This window comes from Bombus impatiens, unplaced genomic scaffold, assembly GCF_000188095.3.
Source record: "Bombus impatiens unplaced genomic scaffold, BIMP_2.2 scf_1904, whole genome shotgun sequence".
Classification (NCBI taxonomy): domain Eukaryota; kingdom Metazoa; phylum Arthropoda; class Insecta; order Hymenoptera; family Apidae; genus Bombus; species Bombus impatiens.
Window position 1 is genome coordinate 5,359 of NT_178323.1, and position 6,904 is coordinate 12,262.

General features: G+C 46.4%; 1 long non-coding RNA gene across 1 annotated transcript; it reads right to left on the bottom strand.

Annotated features, from left to right (window-relative positions):
• Positions 1-320: 320 nt before the first annotated feature.
• LOC117152439 lies at positions 321-6,072 on the bottom strand. The gene is made up of 3 exons (XR_004462822.1): positions 5,989-6,072; positions 5,885-5,887; positions 321-344 (listed from the first exon to the last, which is right to left on the bottom strand). It is a non-coding gene; the product is annotated as an uncharacterized LOC117152439 (long non-coding RNA).
• Positions 6,073-6,904: the final 832 nt, after the last annotated feature.

The window sequence follows — 6,904 nt, forward strand, 5'->3', positions numbered from 1 at the left end:
CAAAAAAACTAAGAGCTAAAGGAACTAAGAGCTGAAAATCTAAGGAACTAAAGAATTGAAAGGCAAAGAAACTGAGAAATTAAGAGCTAAAGGAATTGAGACCTAATCGCTATGAACAAAGAAATTACTTGCCAAGAATTGGGGAACTGATCGCCAAGAACCAAGGAATTAATCACCAAGAACTGAGGAACTAATCACACAGAACTGAGGAATTAACTACTGTGTACTAAGGAATTATCTCTGTATCTTCTATGTCGCTACGCTTATTTATAACTAGGTCTACCGTGGAGGGGTCGTCATATGACGGGTTATTCCGTGGGGGTGGTGAGACTCGAATTTGGTTTCTATACAAATTGTTAAATTTTATTTGAATCTCAAATTGAAACGCTCACTCGCGCTATTGGTAGTTTTACTCTACGTTACGGCGCGTGCGCAGCGCGGGACGTGACAGCATCACCTTTTGCATCTTTGTACCAAAACGGTAGCTGTCTATTAAGTTGCGAGATAATTACTATATCCGGCCTATTTTCAATCGCGCATTGATACATCATGTTTTGCGCCATCTTGCATCTATATAGATTAATTTGTAGTATCTCCAATTTTTCCCTCGACTACTTTGCCTCAACATTTTCCTATAACTGGGGCATGCTAATGACTCCCTCACGTGATTAAATCTAGCACTTATTTCCTTACTGCATACAGCACAGTGAGGCTGATTTGGGCACACAGCTATTGTGTGATCCTTTTCTCCGCATTTCCTGCAGACCTCTTTGCCCGGACTTATCGTTCTGCATTTATTTGCCGTATGCCCAAACATGTGGCACCTAAAACATTTAAACACGTTCGGCAAAATCCTTATCCTTCTCCTGATGTTAACGCCACCCTTATCAACGTAAACTTTCGGTAACACCGCAATCGCCGACTGTGTGCCCCACGCTGCTCGTCTCAGTGTTTTGACCTCTATTTCACTACTGTCTTTAATTTTTAGCTTATCGACTAAGGACTCAACAAGCCCCTCCCTACTTATAAGGGGATCTATGTCCTTAATCTCAATCGAAACCTTGTCCTGCATAGGCGTCGCGCGCAACTTATCGCCTTTTACTTCGTTTAGCTTGTTCATCTCAACCTTCTCATCACTGCCAGGCCTCATCTCTATCAAAATATCGTCGGTTCTGGCTCTTCTTATGCCACGGCTCTCCTTCAAGATCTCTTTTGCCTCCATGATCTCCTTGTAGACTTGTAGCCATTCTTTCCCTCCTTCTACTTTCACAAGAATGACCTCAGGCCTATTACGTATTCTTTCGGTCCTTCCTACCTTTCCTCTACGTTCATCCGTAGGTACCACTTCACTCTCCGCCTTCAATGGACTCGGTTTCTCTTTCCTTCTCTCCTTTCTACTACGCACCACACTCCCTTCTTCCCTATTATCACTGTTCACACGATCGTATATCGTTTCCCCATCGGATCCTACACATCTACAAACATCGGCATAAGAAGCCTCACCATCCGTTGCCCTCTTCGTCCTAACATCGCCTTCCCCTTGCAGTGACGATATTTCTTTTCTTTTATTTCTGTCCTCACTGCTTCTCGCGAGGGCAGTAGTCCTTGAATACTTCTTCTTAGCTACAAATAGTTTGTAAGACGGACCGCGCCATTCCTCGAGTATAGAACTCATACTGGCTTCGCTGAATAGGTGCTCGTTAATTATCGTCGTCCACCTTCGGGCGTCCAATGCCCGGGGAACGGCGCGCATACGTGGTCGGCGCGCGACTTGGAAAAACCCTACCCTCCCCTTTTCGGGTCATTGGGCAAGTTGAACCTGCCCTTTCGGGCGGCAGGTCGCTTAGCCGGCGCGGCGTGATGCGCCCATCTCGCCGAGNNNGCGGTTACCGGCGGGGGCCACGAGGAGGTGCCAGCGTGTAGCTCGGTCCCAGCAGGTTGGCTTTCCATCTGATTATTCCCTGCACCGTCACAGTATTCATTTGCATGAGTACCGCCTGCACCGATGATCGTAGGGTTTCTTCCCCAGTTCTTACTTGTCGGTTTGCTTTCCGTCTTTTCTTTCTGTGTTTGTTATTTCCAGTTCTTTTATACTGGTTCTCCTATCTTAAGTCCGATGCTGTCGTTCCAGGTTTCTTCTTTGTAGGATTTCGTCTTCCGCTATTAGTTGTTGTCTTCTCCGTGATTGTTATTGTTGTTGTTGTTATTGCTGTCGTCGTCGTCACTGGACCCTGTGTTGCCCAGTGTTGCGGGTACTTGACCACTTTACCCATTTTAACACTTTTACCGTCGATTTTGATGATCGGTGGTCTCTCCGCATCCAATTTGCCCTTGACTAGGAGCATCTCCGTCTTTTCCGCCGATAGCGATAGCTTCTTCCTGGTGCACCACGTGGAGACGCGTGTAACTACTTCTTGTCGTCTCTTCTGTAGTTCTGTCCTTGCGTTTCCAGCGACTAGGATCACTATATCATCCGCGTACACGATATGTTCGCATTCTATCGCACTTGTCGTTATATCAGCCAGCAGGTCATCGAATACTAGATTCCAGAAACTTGGACCCAATACCGATCCCTGCGGGCATCCTTTCGTGACGGGCTTGCTGATTGTTTCATTTTTCCCAGTGATTTGCACGATTCTATCCGAGAAGTAACTCCTCGTCCCTCAGCCGAGGTTGTTGGGGCAGCCTCTTCTCTTCAGCTCGTACATTACGTTCAGCCTCCAGACGTTATCGAAGACTTCTGATATGTCAAGTGCGATGGCGAGGACGTACTTCTTGTCGCTCATTTGTTCGACCTTCTCTCGGAATTTAATGATCGCGTTTACACTTGATCTTCCGGGGCGAAAGCCGTATTGTCGATCCGAGGACATCTCGTGCGTATGAAAGATAGTCCCCATCCTTGTAGCCATCATCCTTTCCAGCACTTTGCCCACCATAGATAGTAGGCAAATCGGTCTGTAGGACTTCGGACTACTTCTATCCCGATCTGGTCCTTTAGGGATGGTAATGACGTTTCCCACTTTCCATATTCTTGGGAAGACTCCCCAAGTGAGGCAGCCATTCATGAGCCAGAGGAGTTCTTGGTGAATCCCCCTCCCCCCCAGGCACCTTGTATTATCTCCGCTTCGATCAAGTCGGGGCCAGGACATTTGCCCCTCTTCAGTCGTTTCACAGTGCCGCCGAGTTCTTCGAACCGGAACTCTGAGGTGTCTTCTTCATTTGGAGGGGTGATCTCTGTCTGCTCCGGCGTGTCCATTTCTTCTTGATCGTCGGGTAAGAGGGCGGACAGCATTGCCGCCAGGGTCGTTCGCCAGTTGGAGGTACCAGTTGGAGGTATCTCCTTGTGGCGTCTTGTACATGGGGCAATCCGCACTGGAGGCCGCATGATCTCCTCTTTCCCAGTCTTCTTACAGTTTACGTAGCTGGCATTCTTATCCTTACTTGTGCACTGCTTAGTGCTATGTCCGCTTTCTGCGCAGTGTGCGCAGATTTCGTAGTTTAGTCGACAGTATTTTGTCACGTGGCCTTAGCCTTGGCATTTAAAGCATCGACTAAAGGCTATGTAACCTCTAACCTTATAGGCATTCCACGAGATAAATATTTTACTGGTTATTTATTTATCCCTTACCTGGAAGGGGGGATACTTCCAGTACCCAGTTGGTTTCTTGGGAGTCCTTGCGGCCAGTTCTGGAGCAGAATCTAATGACTGCAACGTCTTCTTCTGTTAATCTATCCTGGTTCTACTTCCTGATGCAGAAAAGTAACTTCTTCTCCGGGATTTCCCGTGGTACGTCATAGAGAATTACACGGGGCAATCTCCTCTGCGGCGTGCTGGTTTTTAGGCCAGCCTCCTTTAACTTCGCGTTCTCCGTGAACGCTTTTAGGTCTTCGGGCTTCGTCCTTTCCACGACCAAGCCGTTCCCGCTAATTTTTTTGACTGCAGTAACTTGTACTCCCTTTTCACGCGGGTTCACTAATGTGAAGACCACTTCCCGCGCTTCCTCGCTTGATTTGATCTTGCTTTCTGTTGATTCTGGGCGGATTATCACTGCATTCTTTGGTGGTTTAACCGCCTTGTGCCCCACCTTGTTACTCTTCATCTTAACTTTCTCCGCATAGGAGGGCTGCCTTGGCTCCGTCCTTGCGGTTTTCTTGATTGCCGTCTCCAGCCGCTTGCTGGTTTGCAGCGTTTTATTCCTCGATAACAAGTATAACCTATTCGTTACAAGCTATATCTCAGTAAATACTTCGCTTATTAGCATAGTCATCTGTTGCCTCTCCTGTCACTTGCTTTTCCTCAATCGCCTTGCTATTTATAATAACTATCTTTCTAAGCTGCTCTTTCGTCCTTATCATCGCACTTCCACTGTCCGACAATTCCGTCGTCGTGACCACCTCCGAGATGCTCTCTAGATCTTGCTTCTACGCTTTTATAGGGCATAATATTTCTTTGCGGCTGTCTTACCGCTTGCCACTTTTTTCGTAGCCCCTACTCTAGTTGCATTCACATTACCTTCAGTTTGGTCCCCGATCATATATATCGAACGAGGGGGGACCCTGGGACCGACTTTACCCTTGTCGCTTGTCTAGTCGCCGGATGACCGTTGGGTCGAGCCTGGACCACCACTCGACATGCCGACGGGAATCTATGATAATACTATAACCTTTCCCTTTTTCCAGCATCTGGGGATTCTGGATGCTGGGGATCCAGCATCAGATGAGTCCGTGATATTGTTAATCACATTTGTAATAAGTTCTCTCCTATTATTTACAATCAACGACTATATCACCTGGAACCCCATCCATTCCCACAGCCTTCTTTTCATTAATTTTACCAACTATATGCACCACATCTTCCTCGTCGAGTATAGTATTGTAGGTAATATCCTCCCTATCCCATTCATCGACCTGCCTTTGCAGCGGTCTGTGTCCAATAATAAATAAACTATTTAAAATCTCTTTGACCTTATTGATCGGCATGTCATTCGGTAGCCCTTTCTTATTACATCTACTCATAAGTGTGCGATACGGTTTCCCCCATGGGTCACTTTCTAAGATCTCGCAGAATCCAGCCCAATCTCTCTTTTTGCTTCCAGCTATTTCTTTTTTTAATTGACAATCGCGCTGGCCTCCTTCTTCCTCGCTCTGGTTACTCTTCTTAAAACTTTATGAGCTTGTGCTCTCAATTCTGCGATCGTCTCGTTCCACCAATAATTGCTGTACCCCTTATTCGCCGTACAGCTCACCTTCTTTAGCGTATTTTCGCATGTTCCCACCATACACTTCTGTAAATGCTCCGTCTTGTCCACATCGTCAATCGTACTAAAATTCTCTGTGTTAGTGATCTCGTGAAATTTCGATAAAAATATATCAGGTGTTAAACCTTTCGTGACGTATTTAAAAAATTTCCGATGCAAGCATATTAATAAACATCGTGTAGTCCTGCTTGTTAATATTAGGAGAGCAATAACCGCTAAAACAGAGGATACCACCTACACCTATACTCACTAATCCACCCTTCCTATATTGTAGAGTTTCATCCGGTGCTCTACCGTTGAATTGCGTCACCCAGATCGATGCATCACCCTTAGTATCATTGTATTAGTAAGGTAGCTGCCTATTAGGTTCGGATATTATCACCACATCCGGTCATAACTCAATCGCGCTTTGGCACATTAATTCCTGCGCCATCCTATATCTATTCAAATTTATCTGCAGGACTTTCATCTTCTCCCTTGTCTTCCTTGCCTTAAAATCCTCCTGTAACTGGGGCATGCTAAGGACCCCGTCACATGGTCAGTTTTAATACCCAATTCTGTGCTGGAAATAGCACAGTACGGTCAATTAGGGCACACTGCTATAGTGTGGTTTCTTTCTCCACAACTTTCTGCCCTCCTCCTTTCCAGGGCTTATAAGTTTGCACTTATTCGCAGTATGCCCGAACATGTGACACCTGAAACACTTGGTCACATTGGGCAACACCCTAACCTTTTTTTGCGTGAGAAGGGGAAATGCTATTACGCATACCCAGTGACCCGCGTCACTAGGTTATGTCAGACTCGGCCAGATGACATCGCCATACCGACTAAGAACACCTCCCCTTTCCTCTGATGGGTTAGACACGGACAACCCCAGCAGAGCCGATCAGCATTCATCAGGGTTGTCCTTAACCTTATCGCCGCATATTATCGTCGCATACTGATGTCGCTCCTCCTATTCACTGACTCCATCGCCTTTTTCATCTCCCTTCTGTATTTCATTATACCTTTACAAAACTCTCTGAACTTCCTCCAATATTCATCCTTGGTAACTACGGTGTCCACCAAGTTGACCACGCTTATCCTGACACTCAGGAAGTTCTCTAGCTCGATTCTTCTGTCGATCCATTTAGGGCACACTGTGGCGGCACTTGACAGGAAACTTGCCAACAGTTTACGTCGCGTGACGCACGACACAAAAACCCTATACCTGCGGACAAGATGATTGCCAGATGTCGATACATTCGTACCGAATATTTCCAGCTAGCCTGAGGACCGCTATAAATCTTAGGATTTATTTTAGCTAAGGTCCTCCAAAGAGACAAACAGTCTTTGTTTATCAGTCTCGAAGTCGACCACCTACCACGGGGACACACGAGAAATCTGCTATCTCTCACGTACGATGCTTCCCGCTAGCAACACCCCCTCAAGGGCAGCTAGCATCCTTTTCCAACGACCAACACGAATTAGCCAATAAACATTAACGTACATTTCCCTCACTTTCCGAACCAAAGCTTTTCTCAACGAATCCGATGCCTTCGCATCCTTAGACACATCCCAACGCAGTCTTCCTCCGCAGCAGCATCGCGACAAAAAGTCAGTCTATTACCGCGAATCAACATATCACGATCGTTATACTTACACGG